Here is an 18,963-nt window from a genome sequence, read left to right on the forward strand (position 1 = left end):
ACTCCATATTGTGTAGAAAATATGCAATGTTAATAGCACATAAGGCGATGTTTCGGCTTTAAGTGTTAGACTTCTTCAAGAAAAATAGCATATTTTTCTACACAATATGGAGTGCTGCTTACATGTCTTTCTGATAGATAGATCATTAGACACACGCAGCACATTATACTCATCTATGTAGAAGTCTTTTCCTTCTTGAGGTTCTGCAGAGAGCTTCTTTATTTCTTTCTTTCAGCCACATAATGCTGTCACGTGATGCTAAGGTCCTGGCAGGATCTTCCATCTTTGCTGAGTTTGAATGGTGGAGAAAGGAGCTTTCAGATTTCAGCTCCTTGTTCCATGGTCAAGTTCTCTGTCTGTCCCTGCTAACAGCTGCTTGGCCTGGTTATTCCAATCAGTTGAGTCCTGCCACTGCTGGGTCACACTATGTGCCCTCACAGGGTGGCTGAAGCATGAGGCAGAGACTGGGGGTGTGATGTCTGTTGTGATGATATGTCCAGTCTCTACCAGACAGGAAAACTCTAGATGGGGAGTGAGCAATTCCTCCAGAATCAGGACAGAGCTGGTTACATCCCAAAGTGTGGTATCTAGTCAACAGTGCAGAATGCTGACAGGGAGTATATTACACACTCTCAGCAGTCTACATCCTACATACACACACAAATTATACAGAAAGCCCGGCAACCCCTTTAACATTTTGCAATCTATTATTAGTACATGGGATTTTCTTCAAATTTCTGGATGATGCAGATGATGTAAGTACTCAGACCAAACCTCTGGCAGGAAGTAGTTAATGTGTGCATGTTATCATTTTGTTTAAATAAAAATCACTTTGCCTCTAACGCACAAATCAAAGTTTAGTACTCCAGTAATCCAAGGACATATCGTTACTGTAATGTGATTTGACATTAAGCTGTTCAGGAATTTTCTAATCAGTATTTTTGGAGTCTCACATGTTATGGGAATTTTGGGTGTCCCCTGCTGAGTACAACAATAACATTATTATTGCAGCGTGTTAGTTACACATTAGGGAGAATCACTTGAAACATACGTGAAATCTCAAAAATAGTTGATTCTTATTTACTAAACATTTAATTGCTACATTATTTGACAATCAGTGGTTGTTCTAAGGACAGGTATCTGGGAAGGTAAATGCTCTATGTGCAAAGATACATTAGAAAATAATTATCACAGTTGCTTTTTAATCAGGGCTGGTCTAGGACTGCAATTCAGTTCTGGCATCCTTACCCACATCCCATACACTTGCTTCCCTAGATGGAGGACTCTACTATTTATATTGCCCAGCCTGGCATTGGAGTGAGTAAAGGTTTACTGTAAATTAAATATAATTAGGCAGCAAAACTCCTTAGTATAGTTGTGATGCTGCTTAAATGGAACATCAGGGGATTCCTATGGGCCCAAGGGATACTTTGATGTGAAGGCCTCACCAGTATATTTCTAGACGCTATCAGAATGTCATGAAAATGCTGCAAAATAATAATGCTTTCAAAAATAGTTGTGATAGGTTTGATGAACTAAAATGCAAAGTGAATGAACTAAAGAGAAATCTAAATCAAATGAATATTTGATATGACCACACTTTGTCTTCAAAAGAGCATCCAAGCGCAGTCTGATTTTCATGGACTGTCAGAAAGCAGTAGGTGGAGAAACTATTTTTTTTGTCTTTTGTATGAGAAAAACTGATGACCTTCTGATCACAGTAATCAGACCATTTTTCTTGTTTGTGAGCAAAAAGGCCATCTGAATGAGGCCTACCATATTTTTCGGACTATAAGACGCACCGGACTATAAGGCGCACCCAGGGTTTAGAGGTGGAAAATAGGGAAAAAAATATTTGAAGCAAAAAAATGTGGTAAAATATTTAATAACATACTATTATATGTGGTGTTATTATATATAATAGTATGTTATTATGTTGGAAGCTGCGGGACCAGTGTGGTGTCTGTAAAGTACTATATGAAGACGCTGGAGGGTGAGTATAAGAATGGGGGCACAGGGCTTATATTGAAAGCACCACTCCAGCACTGCAAAATAGCACTGGAGTGCTGCTTTAAAATCCCATGGGAGAACTATAACTCCCAGCATGTCCTGCAGATCCTATGACATGCTGGGAGTTATAGTTCACTAAAGGAGTGGCAGAGTGCTTTATTGTGTTTTGGAAAGACTAACCTCTTAATTGTGGCAGCCAGCCTGTAGTGAGGTAAAAGCATCCCATGACTGCACACACAGAGCCCTCCCTCTTGTTGCCTTTCCACAGCACAGGTAATGGAAGCCAGCAGATTCTAGTGTTGGAGTCTGAAGGACCTGTGATGATGTCAAGAAGAGGGAGTGCTCTGTGCTGCCATGTGATGCTCCAGCCCACCTACTTCTGACATCATCACAGGTCCTCCTTGTGCACACTGCACAGCACTCAGCATCCAGCCCAGGAAGGTACCAGCGATTCCTCTCCCCCGGACCCTGCTGCTGCCTCCTCCTCCCCGGACACACGGATCTCCCCAGCTGCTGCAGCAATCAGCGCTGAGGAAACCATGTGTGTCCCTGCTTAAGTGCAGTATTCATTTGCTGCTCTCAGCTCAATGCTCAGCTGATAGGTGGGCGGGGAGTAGCTAATGAATATTCACTGCACTTAATCATCGGGACCACATGGTTTTCCCAGGCTGATTCCTGGCAGTGGGGACATTTTTCTGCCTCCTGAAGTGGGATAACAGTGCGATCCCACTCGCTGCTGCCCCCTTCCTCACATGCTACATCCCTACCATAAGACGCACCCACACTTTCCTCCCAAATTTGGAGGAAAAAAGTGCGTCTTATGGTCAGAAAAATACGGTAAGTCTGTGAGCCATACTGGGCATAGTATGTAATGGCAATGTCTGTAAGGCCTTATTCAGACCTAGCTGCTTTTCACATACAAATATCATCAGTAGCTGGTCCGTGTTTTTCAGGACTGGATAAGAAAAGAAATAAGTAACAAGGCTTCTCCGTTACTTTGCAGTGGACAGCACATAGATGTCATCCGTGTGCTGATTTTCATGGACCCATTGACTTGTATTGGGAGTTTTCATCCATGCTGCCGATAAAAAACGGACGTCTCCATGACCTCTGCACGGACACACAATTCGCAAAAAAACACGGACATGTTAAAATACCCATAGACTATAATGGATACATGTGCTGTCCGTGAAAAAAACAGATTGAACACCTACATACAACACAGATGTCTGAATGAGGACTAAAGCACTGTGGAATATGTTAATGCTGTGTAAACAACAGAAACAATAAATGTGCTTATATTCTACATATCTTTAACCCCTTAGTAACCAGTGACAAAAATGCACATCATAGTCAGGTGCTAGTTCCTTTACCGTGACACACATTTTTCATCATGCTGATCTCACGTGTGCTGTCAGGACGGTGAGGCATAGTGCAACCCCTTTACTGTCAATTACTTTACAGCTGCACTTAATTAGATAGACAATGGGAGGGACTTCCTTTGCTACCCCTTCCCCCCACCCCCATGTTATAATGGCATGGTGACGATGGATTATTATTGCAGCTGGAGACTTTGGCGTTTAAAAAAAATCCCTATCACCTTTAGGGTTCGCTCACATGAACGATGATTCAATCTTCTGAGGGAATCGGATCGATTATGGTATTGACACTCACCTCAAACTCTGATCTGAGTGTCAGTTTACTGTGATCCGATTCTCTTGCATGAGAGGGAGAACTTAATCTCTCCATCTTCTCCATTTTCTGAGTGTGCGGGCATCGGACTGAACTCTGATGTCATCCGAATGCACTTCAATGTTTTACAGACACCCATAGACATGTATGGGTGCACGTTATCCAATTTGCAGAGCCGCATGCAGCCTGCTGCAATTTTTTTCAATCCAGCATGAGAAAAAAATGCAGATCTGCACTCCCCATAGGTAAGTGGAGATTGAGATGCCTGGGAAGATTCCCAGTGCCTGGGAAGCAGCGGTACAGTTAGCGCTGTTCCCCGTCGTCAGGTGCTGAAGACAGCTCTCGTCAATCTCCCCTGCTCTGCCGGCGATCAGCGTGAGCAAAGGAGAATGTTGAGGGTTATATCCTGTGACGCTAGTCACTACTCACGGACATTCTGTGAGGCAGGAAATTCAGACGTTCTGGGGTCAATACCAAGATAGTACGTAGATAACCAAGGGAAAAGACAAAGGCGTAAGTCAGGTAAGGGTACCGTCACACATTGAAATTTTCATCGCTGCGACGGCACGATTCGTGACGTCGCAGCGTCGTATAATCATCGCTCCAGCGTCGTAGACTGCGGTCACACGTTGCAATCACGGCACTGGAGCGATGCCGAAGTCCCCGGGTAACCAGGGTAAACATCGGGTAACTAAGCGCAGGGCCACGCTTAGTAACCCGATGTTTACCCTGGTTACCAGCGTAAACGTAAAAAAACAAACAGTACATACTCACCCGTCGGTGTCCTTCAGGTCCCTTGCCGTCTGCTTCCTGCTCTGAGTGCAGCCGTACAGTGAGAGCAGAGCGCAGCACCGCTGTGATCTGCTCTCACTTTCCGGCCGGCACTCAGAGCAGGAAGCAGACGGCAAGGGACCTGAAGGACACCGACGGGTGAGTATGTACGGTTTGTTTTTTTACGTTTACGCTTGTAACCAGGGTAAACATCGGGTTACTAAGCGCGGCCCTGCGCTTAGTTACCCGATGTTTACCCTGGTTACAAGCGAAGACATCGCTGGATCGCTGTCACACACAACGATCCAGCGATGTCAGCGGGTGATCAAGCGACGAAAGAAAGTTCCAAACGATCTGCTACGACGTACGATTCTCAGCAGGGTGTCTGATCGCAGTAGCGTGTCAGACACAGCGATATCGTAACGATATCGCTAGAACGTCACGAATCGTAACGTCGTAGCGATGGAAATTTCAATGTGTGACGGTACCCTAACAGTCTGTATACTCTTTTGTTTCTTTCCCTTCCAAGGAGCTGTGGTATAATCAGGCCATGTTCCTACATGGTCAGAAACAGCCATTACACAGTACACAGCAGGGGCAGATTATCGCAGCACAGGAAAAAAAATGTAACACATCAAATTGTGGGATTTATTTTTATTTCAAGATCAATTAATTAGAATGCACTTTGTTCATGGGAAAACCCCTCTAAGGGGTTCAATTCAAACAGATCTGATATATCAGACTATACCCCATTAATAATAGATATTTGCTCGGTCAAAATATATCTTGATTCTGTAAAATATCAGCACATGTTGAACATTCTGGTTTCGGCTTCACTACTGAGCACATTTGTTGGGAGTAATTTTGAAATCTTTTAATCAGGTCACAGCACATTAAAAGTTTCTGCATTTCTAGTACTAGCAGTATTCTAGCTCTGCAGTGTATTAATGAAGCACATGTTGGGCTCTGCAGGGGGATTGTTCATGGTATTAGGAATGTATACCTAGTGGTCAGTGATTCATGGTTATTATACTCCGTAACTAATCCCACCAAAGCCTTAGCAAAATGTAACATTATGTGGCAGGGCTAACAAACACAAAATATGTAGGGATATAATGTATTTAAAGGAATTCTGAAAATAATGTTTTATGTTTAAGAAACACCCTGTGCCCCTTACCTGATTGCTTATCAAACACTGCCCTACCCTTATAAATAATGAACAGACTTCCATACTCTTCAAATCCCTATTTTGTTCTCTTCAGACTTAGGGTATGTTTCCTCTGTGAGGATGGCCGGCGGTATCGTCGCAGCGGCGAAGCCGCTCGGCACTAAGCCCCGCCCCTTTTCTGGGACGCGATCATGCCGGATGTGTTAACTCTTCACATCCGGGATGATCGCTCGCTCCCATAGGGCCCTGTGATATGCCTTGCGGGGACGCTGCGTCCCCGCAAGGTGTACGGGCATGCTGCGATCTGAAAAGACGCGCAGCATGTCCGGAGTCGCAGGGCCGCCGCGTGCGGGTTTCCACGCATAGTGGACATGGGATTTCATAAAATCCCCTCCACTATGCTGGAACATCTGGACGCTGCTTGTTTGACACTGCAGCTCTGCGCAGCGTCAAACAAGCAGCGTTTCCTGACCGTGGAAACATACCCTTAGTCTTGAATTTCAGGGGTCACTATGCTTCGATCTACTCTGTATTCTGCTATCAAACCCATGATGCATCAGCACAGCAGCAAATGGGCAGCAGAGCAAGCCAAATCTCTGCTTACTTTGGTAACTGTTCAATGATCCTCTCCTCTATATTCTCCTACTTACACTGATAGGTTATCATTCATCAGTATACATTCAGGTGGCTGAACTGTCATCTAGTACATTATAACTTTGTAACACTAGCTGTGTAGTTATCATCATGACCTGTGATATTTGTGCCAACCGCCTCTTGGAGCATACTGCAGGCAGTTCTGGCAACTGAATTGGAGGCTTCTTAAGGGGAATCTGTCAGACGTTTTTTGCTATGTAATCAAAGAGCAGCATGATGTAGTACAGAGATCCTGATTCCAGCAATGTATCACTTTTTGGGCCGCTTTTTCTAGTTTCAATAAAAGCATACATTTATCAGCAAGAGATTATCACTAGAGGACTAGATGTCTTGTTCCATGAAGTCCTCCTGCTCTGTGTAACCCCACCACTGAATGGCAACTTTCTGCCTATGCATAGTGCATGCAGAAAGCTGCAAAACAGTGGTGTGGGTAGGGTTATACAAGGCTCAGCATTCAAAGTACTGGTAGATCTGCAGCAGATTAAACAGCATTTTTTTGTAAGCAAAACTACACCAAGCAGCCCAGTAAGTGATTCATCACTGGAATCAGGGTCTCTACCCCTATATCAGGGGTGGACAATCTTTTTTTCTGCGAAGGGCCATTTGGATATTTATACCATCCTTCGGGGGCTGTACAAACTCTACCAACAAAGTACATCCTGACTCTGGCATTGGTTTCAGGGCGTAATCTTTCATTGCATGCTCTTCAATGTTCAGTAGTGAACACTGTGTGTGTGCTAACAGAGCAAGAAGAAATGAATGAGATGGTGGCAATCAAAATACACCCCCCTGCCCAAGAATGCGGTCTCTAAGAATCTGCTCGGAGGCCTGATAAAAGGTCATCAAGGGCCGTAAATGGCCCTGGGGCCTGAGGTTCCCCACCCCTGCCATATATCTTGCTACTCCGGGATTACATAGCAAAAACCTGGTGACACATTCCCTTTATAGACTATATAAAGCAATGTAATTCCCATGGGGTCACAGGACCTGAGGATAAGTATACCCTGACTTTTCAGATAGAAAAAACATCTACAAAATACTAGGTACATGTTAGATAGTGAACAAGCAACAAAAAAGTTTAACAATAAAATAAAAAATAGAGAACTACTTTAAATATACTCTTCGCAAGATTTCAGCATTAATTTTTTATATACAGTAGATAGTAAAATGAAAAATGTAGATTTCACTGGGGACATTGCTGTACTTATTACATTTCTGAATCCTGAAAGAATAAAACAGGATTACGTGTTACCTGTACTTAGATTTACTGAAAGCTCTCCAAAATTAGAATGATTTTCTGGATAATAGCATGAAGAAGCCAGCACTTTATATTTTGGCCTGCAGTTACATACTAGAAAAAAGGATCTCAAAGTCTTTTTCACGGGTAATTCATTCCTTTTGCAATGGGATTGCAAAATGAATTGAATTTGGAAAAGTGAGGAGCCGATCAGCATTGCACAAATTCATTAAAAGCATCTGCTTGGATAATGTGCGGTTCCCATAAAGATATCCACAAGCCATTCCAGAGAAAAAAGGAAAAATCTGAGTTGCATTTGAATGTATTTTTAAATGATCTTCAACTGTGGCCACAATATACAGGTTCAGGGGCGGACACTGACAGCTTGCAAGAAATGTGTCTGGACCCCCTTCCTTTTATGGCAACAAAGTGACAGATATACTGTATATGTACAGTACAGCCACACACTTATCTTACATAGTCTCGTTTATTATGTGTATTGCCATCCCGTATTACACAGTGCCCTCTCTTGTTACGTACAGATCCGTCCCTTATATATCGGATTATATAGAGCCCTGTTTTTATTACATACCGTCCTCTCTTGTTAGATAATATAATGCAATGGTGGCTGATGGAGCATGGGAAAGCTTCTTTTCTAATAGAGGAGGCTGTTGGACTGGTCTTCTGGTCACTGGCTGCTCCATCAGCAGTCATTTTATATTCTAACAAGAGAGGATTATGTAATTAAAGAGGGCGCTGTAAATAACAAAAATAACAAGAATACACTATATAAGGGACAGTGCTGTATATAACAGCAGAGGAAGCTATATAATAAAGGACGGCACTATATATAACTAGAGAGGATGGTATGTAATAAGGGACGGTGTTATACATAATAAGAGATGAAATTGTAACTAAGGACGGCGCTATACATAATAAGTGAGTACACTATAAACTGAGGGACTGTCCCACAAATAAGTGAGTACACTATATGCTAAGGGACTGTGCTATACATAATATGTGAGTACATGATACACTAAGGGAATGCGCTATACATAATAAGTGAGTACATAATATACTAAGGGACTGTGCTATATTATTATTATTATTATTATTATTATTTATTTATATAGCACCATTAATTCCATGGTGCTGTACATGAGAAAGGGGTTACATACAGAGTTATAGATATCGTTTACAGTAAACAAGTTTACAGTGACAGACTGGTACAAAGGGGAGAGGACCCTGTCCTTGCGGACTTACATTCTATGGTATACATTCTATGCTATACATAATAAGTGAGTACACTATTTACTAATTGAATGCTATACATAATAAGTGAGTTCATTATATACTAAGGGACTGTGGTAAACATGAAAAGTGAGTAAACTATATACCAAGGGAATGTGCTATACATAAGTGAGTACACTATATTCTAAGGGACTGTGCTATACATAATAAGTGAGTACACTATTTACTAATTGAATGCTATACATAATAAGTGAGTTCATTATATACTAAGGGACTGTGGTAAACATGAAAAGTGAGTAAACTATATACCAAGGGAATGTGCTATACATAAGTGAGTACACTATATTCTAAGGGACTGTGCTATATATAATAAGTGAGTACACTATATACTAAGGGACTGTGCTATACATAATAAGTGAGTACACCATATACTAAGTGACTGTGCTATACAAAATAAGTGTGTACACTATATATTTTAAGGGACAATGCTACACATAATAAGCGAGTACACTACATATTAAGGTACTGTGCTATACATAATAAGGCTACAATCCTGTATCCATGTGCAGTGTCGGTGTGCTGTGTGCTTTTACGGACGCATTGAGCATGTCTTATTCTGATCCTGAATATCGGATCAAAACAGGACATTCTCTGACCCTCATGGATCTCATTCTCAGAGTCATTATTTTCACAGATGTGTGAAAGGACCTAAAAAACTCTACATCCGTGTGCCATCTGATAAAAAAAATCTGGCAGCACACGGACATTTCCCACAAATGTGAGAATGCAGCCTACCCAGTGTGCTACCCAGCGGGACCTCAACGATCAAAAAAAGGTCCAGGCCATTTAGACACGACCAGCGATCTCACAGCAGGGGCCTGGTCGCTGCTACGTGTCAAACATAGCGAGATCGCTACTGAGGTCACTGTTGCGTCACAAAACTTGTGACTCAGCAGCGATCTCACTAGCGATCTCGCTTAGTGTGACGGGTAGTGTTGAGCGATACCGTCCGATACTTGAAAGTATCGGTATCGGAAAGTATCGGCCGATACCGGCAAAGTATCGGATCCAATCCGATACCGATACCCGATACCAATACAAGTCAATGGGACTCAAGTATCGGACGGTATTCCTGATGGTTCCCAGGGTCTGAAGGAGAGGAAACTCTCCTTCAGGCCCTGGGATCCATATAAATGTGTAAAAGAAAGAATTAAAATAAAAAATATCGCTATACTCACCCTCCGACGCAGCCTGGACCTCAGCGAGGGAACCGGCAGCGTTGTTTGTTTAAAATTCGCGCTTTTACTTGGTTACGTGAAGTCCCGGCTTGTGATTGGTCAGGGCGGCCATGTTGCCGGGACGCGGACCAATCACAGCAAGCCGTGACGAAATTACGTCACGGCTTGCTGTGATTGGTCCGCGTCCCGGCAACATGGCCGCCATTAACCAATCACAAGCCGGGCCGTCACGGGAGGCTGGACACGCGCCCATTTTAAAAAGCGCGCGTGTCCAGCCTCCAGTGACGTCCCGGCTTATGATTGGTCACGGCGCCATGTTGCCGGGACGCGGACCAATCACAGCAAGCCGTGACGAAATTACGTCACGGCTTGCTGTGATTGGTCCGCGTCCCGGCAACATGGCCGCCATTAACCAATCACAAGCCGTGACGTCACGGGAGGCTGGACACGCGCGCTTTTTAAAATGGGCGCGTGTCCAGCCTCCCGTGACGTCCCGGCTTGTGATTGGTTGCGCCGCGGTCAACCAATCACAAGCCGGGAGGCTGGACACGCGCGCATTTTAAAATTTTAAAATGGGCGCATGTCCAGCCTCCCGGCTTGTGATTGGTTGACCGCGGCGCAACCAATCACAAGCCGGGACGTCACGGGAGACTGGACACGCGCCCATTTTAAAATGCGCGCGTGTCCAGCCTCCCGTGACGTCACGGCTTGTGATTGGTTGCGTCTCCCATGTGACTGCGACGCAACCAATCACAAAGCCGGGACGTAATTTTAAAATCCTTAAGGACCTGAAATTACGTCACGGCTTGCTGTGATTGGTTGCGTCTCCCATGTGACTGCGACGCAACCAATCACAACGCCGGAACGTAATTTTAAAATCCTGAAGGACCTGAAATTACGTCACGGCTTGCTGTGATTGGTTGCGTCCCGGTCACATGGGCGGCACGCAACCAATCACAAGCCGGGACTCACGTAAAGGAAAGAAAAGCGCGAATTTTAAACAAAGAACGCTGCCGCTTCCCTCGGTAAGGTGCAGGCTGCGTCGGAGAGGTGAGTATAGCAATATTTTTTATTTTAATTCTCTCTTTTACACATTTTTACATTAATGTTGTTTCGATACCGATACCCGATATCACAAAAATATCGGATCTCGGTATCGGAATTCCGATACAGCAAGTATCGGCCGATACCCGATACTTGCAGTATCGGAATGCTCAACACTAGTGACGGGGGCTTAAGGGATTTTACAGATAACATTATCACCCCAAGTCATACAGAACAGATACAGAATAATATTTACATCCAGGAATATACCACTGACGTCTTGTCTGATTAAGGTTATGTGCACACATTGCAGAGGACCAGAGCATTCAGCTGCATAGAAATACAAGCAGCCGCACGCCCCGGTCCCGAGTGTCAGCGGCAGTGTCGGGTATTGATGTGAGAGACTAGTGCTAGTTTCTCACAAGTGTGACCCCAGCCTTAAACGCAATATCTGTTTAATTTATCAAAAAATTGAAAAAAAAAATGTTGTGGGATCCTACATAATTTTCTGCGCCAGAGAGGGAAAGCCAGCAACTGGGGGCCAATGTTTATAGCCTGGGAAGGGGTTAAGGCATGCAGACAGTGGCGGGCTGATATTCATAGCCTAGGAAGGGATCATGAATGTTGCCCCTCCGGCTACAAACACTGTCAAGGTGAAAATATATTTTCTTATATACCTTTGTACTTTTATATATCTTATACTGTGAAACAATAAGTTTTCCCCTGCTAATGCAAATGTAATTGTATTTAAAGATGGCCGCCAGTGTTCAGTTTCGTTTCAGTTTAGTGTCCGAAGGCATAAGATTCATTTCTTCAGAAACGAAACTTAAGGAATGTGAAGAAAAGGAGGAATCCACCAGGAGACGTTCGACGAATCAGAAGGACTGAGCACTAGACGTATACTGCTTAAACCCCACCTATTGCATTCCTTTTTAGTACTGTGTTTTGGAAAATAAAGTCCAGTTGCTGTACTGCTCCTCACCGGGGTGAAAGCGGGACATCAGCTAAAATTGAATCAGCTGTGTGCCTGAGTCATTTTAATTGGTACCAGATGTTCTGCGCTCACACTACAATTTGGAATGACTGGTGAATGAGGATTAATTGTCGTTTACGACCCCGACAATTTTGGCGCCCAACGTGGGGCGTGGACAGCGATCCGAGACTCTCTGGACCCATGCCTGGATGTCTGTGGATGATACCCGTAGTGGCTGACCTCGAGGACTGATCACCCTCCGCACACGGTAAGTGGCGATCATATACACTGTATGTGTCACACTTGCTAGTGTCTCAGCCGTTATTGGTTTGTTTGTGGTCTCCTTGGGTCTGGAGAGTGACCGGTCGAGTGGTGAGATCGAATGCGATCCTGTGCCACGCTCTGAACCAGCAACTGAGAGACGTCGCATCCTGTGCGACCTCTGTACACCACACCTCCTCCACCGGTCATTGTACTCCATTCAACCATCCTACCCGTGACTTGTCTAGTAGTGAAGTGGACTGAAAAATTGAGCCAGTTGTAGATTGTGGGGCGGTTTAGAGGAAGGGATAGGAGACGCAGCCTCTGTGATATTGTACCAGCTAGGTAATTAAGACGTCCCGAGCAGGGACCACCTGTATTTCTGTGGAGGGCTCTCACTAGGAGACCGCCTCCCGACTGTTTAGAATATCGTAGCAGGATAGTCTGTTAATCGCTGGTGTTCAGGTTAGGGACAGAAAATATTGAGCGCGAGGCTTTTTTTTTTTTCTAATACGTTGAGCGAGATTCCGTATTGCAGAACACCAGCGTTGATATCGCTGCTAGTGGTTTTACTGCAGAAAATCACAGTATTCTGTGAGTCATGTTGCATCTCTTAAAGCAGAAGAAGTCTGTGCCCCACAAGTTAGATGAGGATGCTGTGGAAGTCAAGGCAATAGTTGAGTCACGGGAGGGCAAGAAGGCAGTCAAGAATGTTGAGAGATTGTATAAGCATGTAGGATTGCCCTCGTCAGGGAGATTACAGCCGGCTATGTGGAATAACCTCATAGAGAACAAACGAGGCATGTTGAAAGATAAAGGATTGTTAGAACAAGCACAAGCTCATCTGCGAGTTGCGCGAGGCTTGAATAATGAAGGATGGAAAGAGGTTGATGGGGAGGGAGGATCAGACAATGCGGAGCCCATGTTTGGTTATAAAATGCCTTTGAACTGTGATCTTACAGATTGTAAAATGGCCGCCGTGCCACTGGTGATGAAAATGCAGTCCCAACCACCACCCTATAATGGCGATGGGCCAAACTCTCCAGAAGCGTGGGTGTGTCCTGTTTGTGGCGTGCAGAATCCAACCTGGGTGGAAACCTGCCGTGTGTGTGGGGCGGGCCATCCTTGGGGTTCCGCCCAGACCATGGACGGAGGTGGGGCATGCCACACTTCCTCCAGCGGCCATCTTAGTGCACCCGGAACTTCCCCCGGAGGTGGGGCATGCCACGCCTCCACCGGCAGCCATCTTGGTGCACCCGGAATTCCTCCCCAGCCACTATGTCCGCTGGTAACACTTTCCGGCGAGTACTATCAGGGACCACCACTTCCTGAGAAACCTCCGGCACCGACTGATGCCGCCTCCACCTCTAATGTTCCCGTTTCCACTTCAGTCTCGGGGTCTAGTCTCCCAGTGCAACCCACTGTGATATTTGTAAACACTCCAGGTCAGGGTCCCTTTACCCTCGATGCTCTGACCGGCAGTGCAGCTTTCCAGTCCGCAATACGTATGAGACGCGAAGTTATCGGAGATGATGAAGAATCGGAGGACCAGGACAACCAGGCCGTTACAATTCCCCCTGCCCTGCCAATGCTATTAGGTCCGTTCGAATCCCCCCGGCCCGGAAGGAGCCCACTATCTACCCCTCTCAACAAATCCTCTAAGTTGCCCCATGACTCCGAAATCTGGTTCCCCTGTCATTCACGCTATTACACCACACCTCAGGGCTCCCAGGTTCTCTTCACAGTGGGCTATGGGGACATACTTACCCACCAGGTGGGAGCCATAGTGAACCCAGCTAATTCTACCCTGTCACATAGAGGTGGTTTGGCCCAACAGATAGCTAAAAAGGGGGGCCCAGCCATAGCCCAAGAGTGTCAGGCCTACCTTGCCAATTATGGCCCCTTGCATCCAGGAGATGCTATGACCACCCAGGGAGGGAATTTTCCCTGTGATATAGTGCTACACACTGCAGGCCCTATATACGATTACAGGACACCCGAACACTGCCGTACAATGTTGCAGACTGCCCTGCAGACAGTGGTCATCCTTGCAGGACGGCTAGGGAGAGATACACTTCCTTGTAGAACTTTGGCTGTACCATTGATATCTTCAGGACTCTTTGGATATCCACTGGGCCCCTGTATGAAGGAACATGTTGAAGTCATCAAGAATTGCCTCCAATCAACCCCAAATCTTGACTTACAAGAAGTCAGAATTGTCTGTTACCACGAGTCTGGATTAGAGGGCATCATGCCCTTGGTAGCTGAATACATGGTGCCACTGATGCATATGGGTATAAAGCCTCTGGATGGGATAACACCCACAGCACCCCCAACTGCCCCGGAGGGCGAGGTAGTGACACATGACGAAGAAGAAGAAGAACTGAAGCTGAAGTACAAACCCTTCACTCCGGTACAGATTGATGCTATTGTCAGCAAGTTATGTGACCCAGACAAATTTCCCATGCAGTATGTGAGGAGACTGGAGCAGATTAGGAGCATCTATGGGGCTACATGGTCTGATCTATCAGGTATTACCTCTATCAGAGCCTCCGAATATTTCCTCCCCACCATCATGAAGGAACTGGACCCCACTAAAGCAGGACCTCTCAACAAGTTCAAGTCTGGAAAGGAGTTTATTGCTCAACTCACAAAGTGGGCCCAGGATCGTCTCTGTGACGAAGCAGGATCAATACAGGATATACGACAAGAATCTGGAGAAGCTGTGGAGAAATATGCTGCCAGACTAACTATGCAGTTTGAAGATTTGGGTTATTCAACTCATGTGAAGACGCAGGCAGCCTTGTTGGTCCGTGCTTTTATTGATGGTCTGGAAGATCCACTGAAGGATAAGGTCATGAAGCTTCGTCCCGAATTACCTGATGGTCCTCTAAAACAGGCCCTTACTGTTGTGAAGAGTTATCAGAAAATGCTTCAAAGGGAAGAGAAAGAAGCAGAAAAAGCAGCAAAAGAAGCAGAGAAGGAAGCACAGAAGGACAAAGGCAAGAAGAAACCAGCCATGTATATGGCAGAGGCCTCAGAAGTACCTGTTATGGTGTATCAGGCTCAGGATCGGTATGGACCACCACCCTTGAGGTTGAGAGGGCCCGAAGGCCGGAATTACAGGGACAGACCAGTTCGTGATGACCAGGGGAGACCTCTGTGTTGGGAGTGTGCCAGCCCTGGTCACATGAGAAGAAGTTGTCCTCGCAGGGGGTACCCTCAGAGACCTCTTCCTCCTCCACACTCATGAAGTTCAGGCCGGTGCCCACTTTTCCCACCACCTGTACTTCATCTTGCGGTACAGTGACCCTGGAAGTGGACAGCCAACCTCTCAAGTTCTTAGTGGACACTGGGGCGGCCACCTCTGTTATTTCTTCATCTCAGCTGCCTCCTACAATTTCCCTGTCTTCAGATTTCCTCACGTGTATTGGAGTTGAAGGCCAACAAACCTCATCACCACTCACTGTTCCTGTCTCAGCTGGCCCTTTCTCTGGTGTCTTTGCCAAATTTCTGGTGTCTGAAACCTGCCCTGTCAACCTTCTAGGAGCTGATCTCCTTCAAAGGCTTCATGCTACCATCACCTTCGGTGATCAAGGGATGGAACTGCAGTTACAGGACCCTGCCTCACAACAAGGCGCTGAAGATCGTTGTGTCCTTAAAGCTTTCCCTCTGATGATGATGACTCTGCAAACGACACCTTCCCCGGATTTGCCCAATTTACCTACCGCTCTGTGGTCAACTGGACCTGAAGATGTGGGTCTGCTCAAAGTGCCTCCAGTAAAAGTCCACCTCAAACCTGGGCATCCGTACCCCAGACTACCTCAGTATCCACTTAAGGCTGCTCAAGAGTAGAGCCTTGGAGTTCAGATTACCTCTCTCCTACGTTCTGGAGTGCTAATCAGATGTGTTTCACCCTGCAACACGCCCCTGTTTCCGGTAAGGAAGAAGACAGCTCCTGGAGACCCTCCGAGATACAGACTTGTACAGGACCTCAGAGCAGTCAATTCAGCTACCATCTTGGAAACTCCTGTGGTACCCAACCCAAACACCTTGCTTTCCCAAGTGCCTACTTCAGCAACACTCTTCACCGTTATTGACCTGGCTAATGCTTTCTTCAGTGTCCCGCTTCATGAAGACTCACAGTTCTTATTTGCCTTCACGTTTCAAGGATCTCAGCTGACCTGGACCAGGACACCTCAAGGTGCCCAGAACTCCCCTAACCAGTTCACTCATGCTATGAAGATGACCCTGGATCCGTGGGTGTTACAGAATCTTCATGTCACGCTTCTCCAGTATGTTGATGACCTACTCCTCTGTGGAACTGAAGAAAATCTGTTTGCTGCTTCTGAGTCTTTACTCCTCTTTCTCCACTCTGCCAACTGCAAAGTCTCAAGGGCCAAGGTCCAGTGGTGCAAAGAGAAGGTTGTCTTCCTCGGACACTGCATCTCTCAAGGTTCGAGACACCTCACCGAGGACAGAAAACATGCCACCGAGGACATCCCTTATCCGAAGACGTACTCTGCTATGCAGTCTTTCCTAGGACTCATTACCTATTGCAGACAGTGGATTCCGGATGCTTCAAGACTCATGCAACCCTTGTATGACTGTCTTAAAACTGGAGGACCAGATTGGGAACATGCTGAAAATCCGTATATCTATGCTCAGCAAAAGGACTGTTTTGAGGCTCTCAAGGAAGCTGTTGTCAGTGCCCCTGCTCTGGGTCTTCCTGACTACACTCAGCCGTTCCACCTCTTTGTTTCAGAGTCTGAAGGATATGCTTCTGGTGTGCTAGCACAGAAACATGTTGATCGTTTCCGTCCTCTGGCCTACTACTCAGCCAGACTAGACCCTGTTGCCAGAACTGCTCCATCCTGTCTCAAGGCTGTACATGCGGCCCATGTTCTTCTGGACAAGTCTGCTGACATAGCCCTTGGTCATGACTTGGTCATTCAAGCTGGACATGATCTCTCTGCCGTCCTTCAACAAACATCTCCTAAACATCTGATGAGCCAAAGACATCTCAGGCTTCAATGCTCTCTACTTCTACCTTCCAACATCACTTTCCAGAAATGTACTACTATCAACCCAGCCACTTTGCTTCCACATTCTAGGGGGGAGTTACCTGAATGGTATAAGGACTTACCAGACTGGAGATCACCTGGTGACCCACATGACTGTGTAAAAGCACTGGAACAAGAAATTTCTGCACCACAGAATGTGGTAACTCAGGAACTTCTCAACCCTGATTTGCAACTATGGACTGATGGATCCCGATTTGCAGACTCTTATGGCAAGTTCCACACTGGATATGCTGTCACCACTGACACAGAAGTCCTTCTGGCTGAAGCTCTACCACCTCACCTGTCAGCTCAGGAAGCCGAACTTGTGGCCCTACAACAAGCATGTTATCTAGCAGAAGGGAAAACGGCCAATGTCTACACTGACTCAAGATACGGCTATGGAATCTGTCACGATTTTGGATTCCTGTGGAAGTCCCGAGGGTTCATTACGGCTACAGGAACCCCTGTTAAACATGCACTAAGGATTAAAGCCCTGATGAAGGCACTGGAGCTCCCCGCACAGATTGCGGTGATCAAGGTTAAAGCTCACGGGAAAGTCAACTCGAAGGAAACTAGAGGAAATCATTTAGCAGACCAAGCTGCCAAAGCTGCTGCCATAAAGAATGTCTCAGCAAAGTGGGAAGAAGAAGAAACAGCACCAGAAAAACCCTGTTGGGAAGACACTGCTACACCCGTGATGCCTGTGCTTACCAGAGCACAAACAAAGGAACAAGCAGCCAAAGAAGTTACCCAAGCCAAAGAAGAACGAGATTCCCGAAGAAAGAAGAGGAAGTTGATAGAAGACATGGAAATGGAATACCCTGCCACCGGATCTGGCTGGAAGCCAGCTCGACCACCTGAAGAAAGATTGTGGGAAGAACAAAAGTTGACCTCTAGAGAAGAAAAGAAACAGTGGGAAGCTGCAGGAGCCATTCATGGGAATCGTGGTTCTGCCGGACAATACGAATTTCCTAGACTCTATAAGGTGGATGGGAAACCTTGTCTACCCAAAAGAATGTATCCAGCTGTTGCAGCATGGGCTCATGGATCAACTCATCGAGGGAAGAACCAAGCACTAGCCTGTATCAAGAAGTTCTACTGGGCCCCAGGAATCTCTACCACTGTCACAGCCTACTCACGAGCCTGCCCAGTCTGTGCCATCTGTAACCCAACAGCCACCACCAAGGTTCCACTTCAGCATCTTGCCAAACCAGATTACCCTTGGCAGAGAATCCAGGTTGATCATATTCAAATGCCCAAGTCAGGAAAGTATGAGTACGTCCTAGTGGCTGTGGATATGTTCTCAGGATGGCCTGAAGCCTACCCAGTGACCAATATGACTGCCAAAACTACAGCTAAAAAGCTCATCACTGAAATTTCGTGCAGATTTGGAATACCCGAAGTAGTTGAATCAGATCAAGGCCCAGCCTTCACTGCCAATGTCTACGAGGAATTGTGGCACATGTTAGGGACAGATTTGGGTCTACACACCCCTTATCACCCCTCCAGTTCAGCCAAAGTTGAGAGAATGAACCCCACAATTAAGACACAATTGCTTAAAACGAGCCAGGACCACCCACTCCCATGGCCAGATTTGCTCC

The sequence above is a fragment of the Ranitomeya variabilis genome, chromosome 1 (genome assembly GCF_051348905.1).
Source record: "Ranitomeya variabilis isolate aRanVar5 chromosome 1, aRanVar5.hap1, whole genome shotgun sequence".
NCBI lineage: Eukaryota > Metazoa > Chordata > Amphibia > Anura > Dendrobatidae > Ranitomeya > Ranitomeya variabilis.